Source organism: Lygodium microphyllum, chromosome 1 (genome assembly GCF_053477565.2).
Source record: "Lygodium microphyllum isolate KBCC chromosome 1, Lygodium_microphyllum_v1.1.10, whole genome shotgun sequence".
Classification (NCBI taxonomy): domain Eukaryota; kingdom Viridiplantae; phylum Streptophyta; class Polypodiopsida; order Schizaeales; family Lygodiaceae; genus Lygodium; species Lygodium microphyllum.
In genome coordinates this window covers 200,656,772-200,672,751 of record NC_141135.1, presented here as the reverse complement: position 1 = coordinate 200,672,751, position 15,980 = coordinate 200,656,772, and positions in this window count along the sequence as shown.

Genomic DNA, 15,980 nt, shown 5'->3' with positions numbered 1-15,980 from the left:
AGGGCATAACTCTTCACGCTGTCTTCTACAAAGTTGTTCCCCAACTTTAGGCGCATCATCATGGCACAACACAGCTCGACATTGGCCACTGTATGCATCGGCATTGCAAGAATTTATGCTCGCAGTTCTGAACTGCGCCTGCTGATGTTCGAGCTATGGCGGGAGATCAAGAGCAAGAAAGAGAGAGGCAAGAAATGGGAACTCCAACAATCACAATGTGTGACCGGGCCTTCCTTTATTCAAAATGTCACTAAAAGAATAAAGAATAAAGTGATGGTGGATGGGAGCCCGCCACCTGTAGTGTGCAGTGGCGGTGATTGTCAGTGTAGTAATACACGGGCGGCTAGGCGGAGGCGCCTTTACCCCCAACAACCTCCCACCTAAAGGTGAGTCTGCCCTAGTGAGGAGTGAAAAGAAAAAAATTAAAAAAAAGACAATACAACATGTACGCATGTACAATAGGATGAGGAAAGACGTCATCTCATCCCACGCCCATCAACCTCCTGAGGAAGGCAAAGTACTCTGTAGAGAGGCTTTTCATGAGTAGATCTGTAGGATTCTGGTCAGTAAAGATCTTGACAAGGTCAACAGAATTGTCCTCAACAACCCCACGTATGAAGTGATACCTCACCTCAATGTGTTTCATCTTCTCATGGAAGACCGAATTCTTGGCTAACTGAATAGCACTCATAGAATCCAAATGCAGTGTAGGGATAGCATCAATACCAAGGTCAGCAACCAAATGACCCAACCAAATGGCCTCCTTGCAAACCTCAGTGGCTGCAATATACTCGACCTCTGTAGTAGAAAGGGCCGTGCATTTCTGCACCCTGGACATCCAAGAAACAGCACCTCCAGCATAGGTGAATACATAGCCGGAAGTGGACTTCCTACCATCTGCATGTCCTGCATAATCAGAGTCAGTGTACCCCATGACTCCTGTATCCTTGCTACCATAGCATATGCACAGATCTGCAGTGCCCTTCAGGTACCTCATGATATCCTTCACGGCATCCCAATGCTTCTTTCCAGGTGTAGCCATATAGCATGCCACAACACCAACTACAAAGGAAATATCTAGACGAGTAGCTATCATGGCATACATAAGACTGCCCTAGGGGATCTTGGCCATCTCGGCCCTATGCTCATCTGTCTGCAAACAATTAGCTTGTGATACATTCACATAAGAAGGCAATGGACAGCCAATAGGCTTTACGTCCTGCATGCGGAAGCGCTCAAGGACTTTATGAATGTACTACCTCTGTGACAAGTAGAGGAGTCCGTGATGCATGTGCGTCTAATGCGCATAAGTATGTGAGAGGCCTATCCCAGATCTTTCATCTCAAAGCTCTTCTTGAGCTGAGTCTTAAGAGCATCTAGCTCATCATGAGCTTTCCCTGCTATCAGCATATCATCCACATAGAGTACCAAAATCAATAAAGAACTATCACGGGCTTTCTTCATGTAAAGACACGGATCCATAGCACTCCTGCTGCAGCCCTGTGACTGCATAAAGGCATCAAACTTATGATACCACTCCCTAGGTGCCTGCTTCAAGCCATAAAGACTTTTCTTCAATTTTCACACTAGGTACTCCTTGCCAGGTTCTGCAAAGCCCTTAGGCTGCTCCATATAAATCTCATCATGCAAGTCCCCATGTAAGAAAGCCATCTTGACATCCATTTGGTATAAATCCAAGTCAAGCTGAGCAACCAAAGCCAAGACAACACACAGTGGTCATCTTAACCACAGGAGAAAAGACCTCATCAAAGTCCACACCATGCTCCTGCTTAAAATCCTTTGCTACCAATCTAGCCTTATATGCCGGCTTGGGGTGTCCAGGGGTACTTTTCAGCTTGTACACCCACTTGCATGGCAAAGCCTTCTTGCGCTGAGGCAAGGAAACCAAATCCCAAGTCTCATTCTTATGCAAGGAGTCTATCTCAGGCTGCATAGCCCTCTCCCAGGAGTGACTGTCACCCCTACGCATAGCCTCATCATAAGTGAAAGGCTCTCCTACATCTGTAACCAAGACATAATGCTTTGAGAGCTGAAATCTATCAGGTGGATGTCTGTCTCTAGCAGACCGTCTCACGGCAGGCTCTGATGCCTGTCCAACACCCTAACAATGAGCATCTACTGCAGCTATAGGCTGTCCAACTGGCTGTGCGGGAGCTCTCGGCTCCTCCTGAAATATGACCCTGTGGATCTCAACAAGTCTCTCAGGCTGCCTATGCATCTTGTCTTCATGGAAGACTACATCATGACTGCGGATGACTTTTGGCGCCTGCGGATCCCAAAGACGGTAACCCATCTCGCCTGCATCCCCATAACCAAAGAAAATGCATTTGACAATCTTAGGATCCAGCTTACTTCTCTTGTCCTTGGGCACATGGCAAAATGCCTCACATCCAAAGACACGGAGATGTGCATAAGAGGGAGGTTTTCCAATCCATACCTCCTCGGCAACCTAGAAATCCAAACCACTAGAAGGTGATCTATTTATGATATGCACAGCTGTACTAACTGCCTCAGCCCAAAACCTTTGTGGTAGGCCTGCATGGCTAAGCATAATGTGAACAAGCTCCTGGATGGTTCTATTCATCCGCTCAGCCAAACCATTTTGGGGGGGGTGTAGGGGGCGATCAAGTGACGCTTAATACCCCTCTCATCACAAAACTGCTCAAAAGCATGTGAGACATACTCACTCCCATTATCTGTCCTTAGGCATTTTAGCCTATACCCAAACTAGTTCTCAACCAATGCAAGCCATCTCTGGAACATAGCCAAGACATCAGATTTCAGCTTAATGGGATAAGCCCAAACTTTTTGTGAAAAATCATCTATGAAAGTAACAAAATACTTTGCACCACCCATAGGCTGACAAGGCATGGGCCCACAGACATCTGAATGTACCAATGCCAAGGGCTTACTCATGCGTGGCCTACCAGACTTCTTATGCATAGACCTAGTCTGTCTGCCATAAAGACAATGCTCACAGGAATCAAAACATGCATAATCAAGGGGCGGTAAGTACTGCAAACCAGAAAGCATTTTCATTCCCTTCAAAGACATATGACCCAAACGGGCATGCCAAAGAGATACATGTGGGATAGAACCCACAGACAAAACATGATCAAGGGAAGAAGTGGATACAATCAAGGGATAGAGGCTGCCAGCCTTGGCACCTCTCGCAATCACAAGTCTGCCACGAGTGATCTTCCATGCAGAGTCTCCAAAAGATATATGATAACCTCCATCATCAAGTTGTCCAGCTGACATGAGACTGCGTGTCAAAGCAAGGACATGACGTACATCCTGTATAACAAAACTACTGCCAGAAGGAAACTGTAGCCTAACATCACCAATGCCCATAATATTAAGAGAGTTGTCTTCACCCAAGCGCACAGAACCCGAAATAGTACGGTATGAATGAAACCACTCTCGGCAAGGTGTCACATGAAAGGACGCACCTGAGTCCAAGAGCCAACATTGTGCATACATAGAGTGTATCTCTGTCATCTGCGAAGCACTAGAAGAAGCTACAAGGATTTAATCATCATCAACATCCTCAGGCTGCATAACATTGATCTCTTCAATTTTAAGACTGGACTTTACATGCACTATGCTGCGATCAGAAGACTTATCCTGCACTTTGTCTTTCCCCTTATCTTTGCGCCTTTCATTGTGCAGTTCATGGCATTGTGGCCTAATATGGCCCTTTTTTCCACAGTGGTGGCAAGTAACATCTACATTCCTGCCACGGGATTTGCTACGTGACTTCCCACGAGACTTGGACTAAGATTTCTGAGAATCCTGTCCACGGCCACTACCACTACCATGCTTTCCATATCCATCATCCCTGCCTCTAACTGTCATAGCATGCAACACACGAGAGGCATCCAAATTCTTATGGTTAACCTCTTCCTGCAAAAGAGCACTCTCAACATTAGATAATTTCAAGGTAGCAGTAGAGGCACATAATGGAGTGCGGAATATATCCCATGACTCATTAAGAGTACCAAACAAGAAAAGAGGAGTGACATCCTCTGCAAAAGTGATGTCCTGCGAAGTCAAGTTCTTGAGTATAGCATGGAGCTGGCTCAAGTGAGCAGACATAGTCACATTCTCCTTCATGCGCAAATCCATAAGTTGCTTCAGCCAATACATCTGACTCGTTGGACTTTTCTTGTCATAGAGATTCTTGATTTTATCCCACAACTGCCATGCACTCTGTTCTTCCTCAAATACATTGTAATGAACCTGTTCTATGAGAGATAATACAATAGTGGACTTGCATAACTCATCAAGCTTAAGCCATTCCTCATCTAGCATAGTTGCAGGCGGATGCCCGCTCAACCTCAAAGGTTTGATCTACGATTTTTACACCAACACCTGCCAAATCTAGCTCTTCCAATAAGAGTAATTCATACCATCAAGCTTAGTGATGTTGAAAATAGCATGATTAGTGGATGAACTCGCCATAATGCAGGCTAGAAGACTGCAGACAGTTCAAAACTGCTTGTTGTTTACTGCAGAAAATGACATTAAAAATCACCAAAATAGAGAGAAAATGGTAAGAAAAGTGTAACCAAAGCTGCTGGCCACCAAGTACTAGTGAAAGTACATCATTTCAGAATATTTTAGCATGAAAAATCCATGTCAATTCGGAGTTATATGCTTGCTGTAATAAATGACACCAAGGTACTGTGAGAGTCAATTGCTGACCAAATCACTGCATCAAGTCAATAAATGAAACCAAGATATGACCAGCCATAAACGGGCATAAATTAGGACCAAACAGTCATCAAGACCCTGAGCAAACACCCAAACATGTCACCAAAGCATCCGTCAGTGTGAGTAAGCATACCCCCTAGACAGTAGGGAAAAGTATACATAGCACTGGCAAGACCTGACATCAGTAGGTGTATGCTCACAAGAGTGCAAAGTCCAAGCTCAGGTCAAAAGCAACTCTAAGATATTAGTGCATGAACCATGCAACATGTAAGTGTAAGAGATCCCAAAGTCTCAAGTATCTGCAAAATGCTCAAATAGCATAAACCTCCTGCTCAATGTCAGTCAAGTACACAAGATGCTCCCACTGGCTCAAAATACAGATAAATGAGGTCAACATCTCAAGCAAACCAAGTCAAAGTACCAAAGATAGGTAACCAAGACAATGCCTCAATAGCATCCCAAGAGCATGACGGCTACAAAGCAACTGTAGGTAGCATCCATGAGCAAGACATACATCCCAATAAAGATCTCTGACAACCAAAATGACATCCAATATAAAATTCCGAAATAGCAGATGAGAATCCAAGCCAAGTCTTCAGAGAGCACTAAAGCTCAACAAATACATGGTACACTATGCCAAGACAAATGCATCAAGCCGTAGGCGTCGGGTAAGCATGTACCCAAAGAGCATATAACTGTCAAATCACTGACCACTATCAAGCATAGACCGGTGTCAATAAGTGCGGGCTGAAATAATCTCAAGCTTCCAAAAGCATCCAGATCCAATGACAAGCTCGAAGTCGTCCCTTGATGATCAATACATCATAGCATAACCCAAGACATACACCCGGAACCAATAGGCATATGTCAAAGCATGAAAGATAGCTTCAGCCCAAGAGTATTCAGCATGCATTTACTATTATAAACTGTGTATTTCCAACCCCACAATCAGGCCAAAATCATAGCATGACATGTAGTTTCAATCATCCAATCAATCGGGATGCAATAGGCATCAAACCGGTTATGTAGTCATGCCCAAACAAGCATAGGCATAAACTGTGAATGTAGCACTAGCATCAAATGTCTGTGGACTATTTATAACAGTCATGAAATACTATTTTCAGCAACCAAACCAATGCCTAATCTCAAAGGATTAATGCCAAGTATCAATGCATGTGCAAGAAGCCCGAACAAGTGCTTAATGCCAAGCTGGAGTTGGAGCTGAAGTGGCTGAATGGTGACTGTCCAGAATCAGGCACAGATTTACGTGATGTTTCTGCTGCTCATGCTGGTCCATGTGGCAGGTCTGGAGAGGTTGGAGGGCTCAAACATGAGCCAAAGAGGCCTGGGAACAAGCCTCTAGCAGCCCACAACCAGTGGTGGCAAAGAGATATGAAGGTTGGAAGCTTCAATGGTGGCTGCCCTGTTTACCTATACCTGTGGACTGAAATAAAACTCTGAAATAATGAAGCAATATCTCAATGTCAATACCCTGATGGTGCCTCAATAGGCCGGGAAGAAGCTCGGGAAGCCGGGAAGTGATGGGAGCTCAAGAGAATGAGCTATGGCTGCCGGGAAGGAGACCCAATGCGAGTGGGGAGTCAATAGGAAGCTGCGAATGCCACGAGCCAAGCTCAAGAGTCGGGAAGCCGAGATCTGATACCAATTGAAAGGTGAGAAGGATCGAAGCTTGCACACGAGAGCTATGGCGGGAGAGCAAGAGCAAGAAAGAGAGAGACAAGAAATGGGAACTCCAACAGTCACAATGTGTGACTGGGCATTCCTTTATTCAAACTGTCACTAAAAGAACAAAGAATAAAGCGACGGTGATGGGCGCCCGCCACCTGCAATGTGCAATAGCAGTAACTGTTAGTGTAGTAATACACGGGTGGCTAGGCGGAGGCGCCTTTACCCCCAACACATTATCACGAAGAAAGTACACCCACATCTTCCTACTGTAGTCATTGACAATCAACATAAAATAAGAAGATCCCCCCAAGGCATGTGTAGGCATCTTACCACACAAGTCAACATGCACTAACTCTAGAGGAGCCTATGCTCTATTCTTGCTTTCCTGTGGAAATGCCTTTCTATGTTGCTTGCCCATCATACAAGCTTCACATGGTTTCTTCAATTCAGTCACTGCATGCAGGTGAGCAACCATACCTTACTTGTGCATCTCCTTCAACACTGCAAATCCAATGTGTCTAAATCTATTGTCAGTTGTTGCCATAACTGATCTTCTTGAACCTCACTTCATGAACAAGATCAGTTATGGCAACAACTGACAATAGATTTCTCCTAATTTTGGGATCATACAACACTTTTGAAATCTTTTGACTTCACCATTTGCAGCAACAAAATAAATAGTACATGTGCCCGCAACAAGGCATTTTACATAATTTCCAACTGCCACAACGATGGATTCTTGTAAAGGCTGCATAGAATTGTATCTTGGGTAAGTTACTCATGAATATATGTGTGCATTATGTGGGTTCAAAATAAGATATTTTTAAAATACCATTTTTATACATTTTTACATACAGAAGAGTGTAATATAAAGGGGTTATTTACAGATTTAATAGAAAATGATAATGTTTTATTCAAGAAAATTTCACAGATAAGGATATTTATAAATAGGCCTTGAACGCACGTGATGTAGAGGATATATATATAGTAACTTCCCCAAAAACTGTATAGACATTTCTTGTTAATCATGTGAGGGGAGACCCGACTATCCAACACTCATGAGTCAGTGGTAGATTCTTCTTGCACTGAGGAGCACACTTTCTCAATGGTCACTATGAATAACTTCAACTCTGCTTTAGCCATATTAGCTGTCTCTTTCCCTTTACTTTTAAGGGTACCATTCTTTTCATCTGCCTTCTTGACACAATAATCTGTGATTGCATGTACTTTCTTCTTGTAGTAATCTCCTTGAAACTTCTTCTTACCACCCTTCTTCTTTTTGTCACCATCATTTTTTGTGGAGGAACCACCTTTGCCTTTTGCATTGGCAGAGAATGCATCTCCATTGTTGCTTCCTTCTCAGGCATTCAGCCTCAACTCCTCCATCAATAATGCACAAAACTCCTCAAAAGTCAAAGCTTGAGGTCTCACGTGAGTATTAAGGGCAGTTACTTGTCCATCAAACTTTTGTGGACAAATTTGAAGACACGTCCAAGCTAGCTCCTTGCTAGTCTTTTGTATCCAAGCACCAGCCATCTGGTCACGCAAATTCTTAATCCGAGTGATGAATGCTTCAGTCGTCTCTCCTTCAGCAAACTTCTCCGTTGCTAGTTGATTCTCCAAGTTTTGAATCCTTTTTTGGTTTCATGTTTCATACTACAGACGACTCAGCACATTCCAAGCCTCTAATGCTTTGGTTGTATGCTAAAAAGTCAGAACACTGTTAGAACAGGTTCTAATAATTTTGATAATTATTTCTCATTATTTGAAAGAACATGTCATATTGCAACCCATTGTTTTGATAATAAGGATGATATTTACAGTGGTAAATTGCAACAAGAAAATAATGCATCGTCTTTAAGATAGAATGATGACAAAAATAAGCATCTGTTTATCATGCAACATATGATGAATGTTGTTTCAAAAAAGGAGACATGTGATGATGTATGGTAGGTTGATTTGGATGTATCTAATCATATGACCAGCCATGTTGAATGATTTGGAGGGATGCACGATTTACAAAGTCTAGGTTATGTCGAGACAAGTGATGATTCTCACATCATCCAATTTCACACATTGGAAATTTTTCTTTGTCCTTGCATGATAGTTAGATAAATTTTTTGTCAGATGTTTCAAGAAAGACTATAAATGGAGAGAGAAAGATAAGAAATGAAAGAAGACGATAGTCATGAAAGCTGGAGGAGAGAAAGAAGCAAGAAAATGACTTGTACTATACTCAATTAGATACCAAATGATTAGTACCTTCACCTTTTATACTTGCACCCTATGTGCCCTATTTTTCATCCTTTACACAATTAGCCTATTTTGAGGACCACTAGGTGAGTGAATTTTTTTCAAAGTTTCAATGGGTCTTTTCGAAAGTTCATCAAGGACTATATGGTAAAATTGTTAAACCCCTGACATGTTTGCTCAAGGGCATCCAAAGCTAGAAGAAGCACATTAATCCACATGTTGTTTGGACTACTAAGCTCAATCAAAGTTTTCAAGCATTGAAACACCAAGTTCCTACTACCCCAATGTTGCAAATTATCAATCTGAATAAACCTTATGAGGTTCATCCTAATGTAATTGATTATGCTAAAAATATTATTCTTTATTAGGATAGTCTACTTGTTGCATTTGAGAGATGTAAGCTCACTTATAACCAAATATGTTCACACATAAAAGAAGGAACTATTGGAAATCATCCATGTGCTAAAAATTTGGTGTCATTATTTATGCAACACCCAATTTATTATTTGGACTTTCCACCCTTTGTGTAAATACATCTAGGATCGGCCTAATATTTATGGTTAGAAGGCGAGATGCCTGGAGCTAATATAGGAGTTTGACTTTGAGATTTGTTATTGAAAGAATGCCACTAATATAGCTGTCAATGCCCTTAGTCGAATTGTAAACCTTGCTAGATTACCAAAAAGATAAGTAACACATCTTATGAGTTGGATTTAACTCCAGATGGCTAAGTTCACCTAGTGCTCCACATGAGTTCATTGACTGAACAATCGGGGCAAGGTTTGGAAAAGTTTAACTAATAATCTTGATTGAGGAAGTCTTGCAACTCAAGGATATCACTTGTTACATTCCACTGAAACTTGTATTGATTCTTAACTATAGGACTAAACGATGCTATCAAACCGTTCAACTTGAGTATTTAGTCAAAGAACCGATTAGAGGCAAAGGCCACTTGGCAATTGTTACATTCAATGAGGAGTTGTTTTTTCCACTTCGTCCTTAAGAATTTTGCTAAGGATAACAATCATTCTTAAGGTGGAAAAGCATTACATCCTTGGACATCTAAATGGGTGCTAGTAGCATAGGTCACTATGGTTATTAAAGTGACCTGGTGGGCAATCAAGTACCATTTATGGGACACAACGCCTTACTATGTACATCATTATGCAATCACTACTCTTGGACACTTATCCCATATGCCCATGAGTCTATACATTGGGATAATGTAGGCTAGTGGTATGATGTGGTCATGGCCTCACATGCTACTAACTCCCAAGGTTGGGAGAAAGCATGTTTGGTTCTATGGGTTTGATGTCGACATCTCTTTATGTTATTTGGCGTGGTACAACTTGTGTTGTGTCTCGTGTGCAAGTTGGATCCTAAGAGGATGTTTCACCCAAGGGCTATCTCCACATGTGGCAATGCAATCCTAATAGGGCCAAATGGCTCCTTGTTAAGGTGATCAAATGTAAAAGATGTTGAAGGGCACAATTTTCACCTTCAAATTATCTTGCCCCAACTACTCCATAAAAAACAATATGACTTGATTTGTGGTAGAAATATATGCTCACTAATGGAGAAAACCAATCTTCCAGGTTTCACAAATGCTATTATGAGTGCATACGACGAGTTGCAAACTTGCTAAGCTTTATCATAAGAAAAAGACTAGGCTGATTGTCTTGGATTGGAATTGTCAAGAGGATTGGTTCAATCATTATGGCTTCAAGGTAATGCAACATGGCATCTAATCAGATATTTGTGGTAACAATTCTTCTAGAGCAAAGGTTTGATTGGATTTTTAATGAAGTAGGCAACATGGTACACAAATGGTCTAAGGTACGTCTCAAATCATCTAGGAGATTCATAGTTCTTAAAAGTTTTCTCTCCTTTTGTCATTTTCACTTTTGTTGTTTGACTTCGGATGCTAACTGCTTGAGGTTACTCCAGAGCGCTCTACACAAAACATAAGTTGTAAGGGATGTCAAGATTGTGGGAAAGAAGGAAGGAGTCTCACTTGTAGCTTTCTTGCTTGCACAATGGGGGAATACACACACAGGTGGAGGCTGAAAATAGTTTTCCTCTTCTTAGTTGTGTAAGCCAAAAAGAACTCAAGTACATAGAAATAAAAGAACCCTATATATGGGTCTCAAACCAAACTCAACTAACTAAGGTGGCATACTAACTGAGCCATGAACTAGAGTAGATAAGGATAGCTGTCATCTAGCTATTATTCATGGGCGGTGTACCAACCGCATCTACAGCTAACAAGTCGGTGACATAAATGCACAACGGTCACCCTGGCATATCACAAGTGGAGCTCGATATCTCAACACTCCCCCTCGAGCTCAATCCCAATTCTTGCACACCAAGCAGGTCTCTGAACTTGCGCAGCTTCTCTGCGCCCAATGCCTTCGTGAATATGTCAGCTACCTGATCCTCTGTGCTGACATAAACTAGATCAATAAGACCTAGTAAAACCCTCTCCCGCACATAGTGATAATGCACCTCAATATACTTTGTTCTAGCATGATAGACTGGGTTATTTGCTAAGTGTATACTGCTCATGTTGTCACAATAAATGACAACTGGCCCATCTGTAGGCTGATGCATATCATAAAGTAGCTTATGCTACCAAGCTACCTCACATGCAGCCATTGTTGCACCCCTATACTCAGCCCCTGTGCTCGACAAGGCAACTGTAGGCTGTTTCTTGCTGCTCTAAGTGACTGCAGCACTCCCAAAAGAGAACACATATCCACTGGTAGATCATCTATCAGAAACTACCAGCCCAATCAGCATCAGTGTATCCATGCAACTGTATCTAAACCCCAGTCTCATAAAATAGTCCATACTGCAATATGGACTTCACATACCTGAGTATGCATCTAGCCGCATCCAAATGCGGTTTCCTTGGAGCCTGCATAAACTAACTTACCAATCCAACAGCATAGCTCAAATCTAGCCTGGTAATAGTCATATAAATCAAACTTCCTACTATGTGTCTGTACATAGTAGGGTCTTCGAGAAGCTCACCTGCATCTGCACTCAGCTTCGCATTCTGCTCCAAAGGAATTGAAATAGGCTTACAGCTTGTCATCCCATATTTGAACAACATGTCCAATCCATACTGCCTCTGCAAGAGCCGTATCCCACTTGGTGATCTAATCACCTCAATGCCCAAGAAATAACGCAATTCTCCCAAATCCTTCATCTCAAACTTCTGCTTCAATAGCATTTTCAAATGAAGGATATCTTCATCACTATCACTTGTGATAATCAAATCATCAACATAAATGACAAGCAGCATAATACCTTTCTCTGTTTTTCTCACATAAAGTGAGAAATCTGCCTTGGAAATCTGAAAGCCAATAGTGACAAGATACTGTCCTATCTTGTCAGATCATGCTCTAGGTGCTTGCTTCAAGCTATACAAGGCTTTCTTCAACCTGCAAACAAACTCAGGATGCACAGCATGCACATAACCTGATGGCTGCTCCATATATACCTCTTCTTGCAAATCACCATGCAAGAAGGCATTCTTTACATCCATCTGATGTAAAGATCATTCTTTTGATGCAGCCATAGCAATGACTACTCTTACGGTTGCCATCCTTGCAACCGGACTGAATGTTTTTTCATAATCAATGCCATATGTTTGTGCATACCCCTTGACTACTAATCTTGCCTTGTATCTGTTCACAGAACCATCTGCATTGTGCTTCACCTTATAAATCCACTTATAACCAATTGCATTCTTATCTTTAGGCAAAGGTACCAATTCTCATGTAGTATTTGCTTCCAAGGCATCCATTTCTTCATCCATGGCTTTCTCCTATTTTTCTTTTCCCATGGCTTGCTCAAAAGAAGTGGGTTCTGGTTCCTGTATCACTTTGACCGTATAGACATAGTGAATGGATGTAAATCCATCATATTTTAGCCTATCCACAGGATACCTAGCTCTGATAGACCTGCGCAAAGTAGGTTCACTCCCAGGTGCTCTCAAAACATCCCTGGTCTTCCTTACTCCAGGTGTAACAATAGAAGGAATACCCAACTCATCATCAATGCTCTGTTCTGAGCCATTGGATTCACCATCCACATAAGAGTGACCTGCATTCACATCAAACATGGACTGATCTACCTTCTCTTTTCCTTTTCGTGAAACCTGCATATCACTATCTGCACTGTTTTGAGGAGATTCTCCTGATCTCAATCTGCTTGTCTATGGCGAAGAATGTGAACCACTGCTAGAGGACACTCCAGGTCCACTAATATTTTGTGACTGCCGCTGTGAATTCTGTGCAGCATTACCATTTTGTGCATCTACATCATCAATCACATTTACTGGTTTATACCAGCTACTTATCTCATCAAAAACAATATCTCTGCTCACTGTAAACTTACGACTAGAAGGGTTATAGCATCTATACCCTTTCTGCTGCAAAGAATAACCAATAAAGATACACTTCTCAGCTTTTGGATCCAACTTGGATCTCAACTCATCTGGCACATGAACATATGCAATGCAACAAAAAATCTTCAAATGAAAAATATTTAGTTCCATACTAGTATACCTCTCCTCTGGAGTCATCCCATGTATTGCTGCAGTAGGAATCATGTTCATTATGTAGACTGCTGTAGCAACTGCTTCAGCCCAATAAAAATCTGGCAAGTCTTTTTTGTTGAGCATGACACGAGATACCTCTCCAATATGCATGTTTTTCCTTTCTGCAATTCCATTTTGTTGTAGGGTATGACTGCATGAATATTGTTGCTTTATGCCATGCTCATACAAGAACCTTGCAACTCATTTGAGATGTACTCTCCCCCTCCATCTGACCTTAGGCATTTTATTTGCAGGCCTGTTTCTTTTTCAACCATAGCTTTAAGAGTTTTGAAAAGCCCAAACACTTCACTTTTCTTTTTCATAAAATACACCCAAACTTTTCTGCTATAGTCATCAATAAAAGTGACAAAATAATGACACCCTGCAATAGATGCAGCTTTAGTAGTCCACACATCAGAGTGAATTAATTCCAATGGCTTCTTACTCTCTTGAACATGTCTAGGAAATTGTTTCCTTGCCTGTTTTCCAAATTGACAGGCTTTATATATCTTATGCATTTCTGTAACCTTGAATTTAGACAATCCTACAACAATATTTTGGACCTACATTGATTTAAGTCGTTGTACATTAACATGACCAATGCGTTTATACCAAATATCAATATCTGCAACTACACCGGTCCCATGTGCAAACATTGCTGCACTCAATTCAGGCATATCTACATCCAACGTAAACATTCTGCCATTCTTCTTTCCTTGCTATCAAGCAACCTTTATTTTTCATATCCTCAACAAAGCATCCATGAGAATTAAATCTGACCTACAAGCCCTGCTCAACCATTTGACCAACAAAAACCAAGTTCTTGGTGATATTCGGAACATAAAATACATCCGACAGATATTACTTTTTCCCATCCTACATAGACAAATGAATTTTTCCAATCTGCACAATAGGATGTGCAGTATCATCACCAGTCTCCACAAATCCTGGTTTTTCCATTTTACTTGCATCCTGCATCCATTCTGCATGACCTGTCATGTGGTTTGATGCACTTGAGTCAACATACCATACATCGTTGCTTTCTTCTGCACTTGTCACAGAATTGGTCATGTGCTACACCATAAACAAATGCTTATTTCTATCATCACCCTGTCTACTAGAAGATGCATAATTCCCTTGTTACAATTTTCCATTCATGATGTCATTCTGCTTTTTATAGCAATCTTTAGCCATATGACCCATTTTACCACAGTAGTAGCATTCAACATTGTTGTTTGCATTTTGGCCTCTTTGTCATCCACCACGACCTCTTTGGCTCCCCCTGCCTCTAGAGTTACCACGCCCTCCTTCATAGGACTAGTTTTCTTGAGTTTGCTGCATATTCTGATTTCTACCACGGCCTCCAGATCGGCCTCCTCTACCTCTGCCTCTACCTCTTCCAGCATTTGAGTAGAAGACAGTTTCTTTTGAAGTTCCTCTTGAAGAAGATGCACCACCATTTCTCTGCTCCTCAGAAATTAGAAGAGCAATCAACTCCTCAAAATCAGGAAATCTTTCACGGACGGAAATGGATGTTCGGAACTGTGCATAATCCTTTCCTAGACCATTCAATGTCACAAAAACTAAATCATCTTCCACTAATGACCCAATGGAAACAAGTACATCTGCAATCTTCTTCACCTTCATGTGGTAGTCATTGATGCTCATACTTTCTCTTTGCACATTGTGCAACTCTTGCTTGAGCTGCAATTTCTTGGCTTGCGTATTTATGCTATATTACAAAGTATCCCATGTCTCTTTTGGCGTGCTTGCATCCTGAATATGCACAATCATAGAGTCTGAAATACTGATAGATAGCCAGTACATAACTTTTCTGGCTCTCTCATGCCATCCTTTAAATGCCTGCATTTGCTGTTGATTGGGAACATCAGGAAGAACTGGTTCTTCATTTCGTGCAACAAATTCCCAATATCCTTTTTCCATAAGGAAATTCGTCATTCTAAACTTCCATGCTTGGAAGTTGTTCTTGTCAAGCTTTTCAGTGGCAATCTGTGAAAGAAAATCAGACACCATTACAGAACACTGCAAATAATTCTGTCACTGTAAAAAAAAACACAGCTTCAGCCTCACAAGGGCAAATCTACAAAACTGACGAAAGTGGTATTTGACCACACAGTCACTTCCTAGTGACGATTTTGCATCAACAGGCAATAAGGATGATTCTGTAACTCCCAATGTCTCTACGCACAGGCATATGATGCAATTTCTACGGTAACTTTTCACCGACCTGTAGAACAGTGGTCGCACAGCATAAAACAGGGCATTTTCTTGAGTGCGTGCAGAAAACTTCCGCCTCCAAAACAGGCCCCGAAATGGCCTCAAATCAAAAAAACAGAGCAACTAAGGGCTAAAGCCCATTCCCGCAGCATATACTACCCTCTTGCTACACCGCGAAGGACGTCTCAATCTAAGACAATGCACTCTTGCACTTTCCGGCTGTGCTACCTGCAGAGACTTACTCCCAAAACAGAAAAATGAAAGCAGCACTGGTCCTCTTACCAGAACACCGCGAACTTGGTTTGCTTTCTTGAGCTCCTTACCACGAACAAGGCTCTGATACCATGTCAAAATTGTGGGAGAGAAGGAAGGAGTCTCACTTGTAGCTTTTTTGCTTGCACAATGGGGGAATACACACACAAGTGGAGGCTGAAAACGGTTTTCCTCTTCTTAGTTG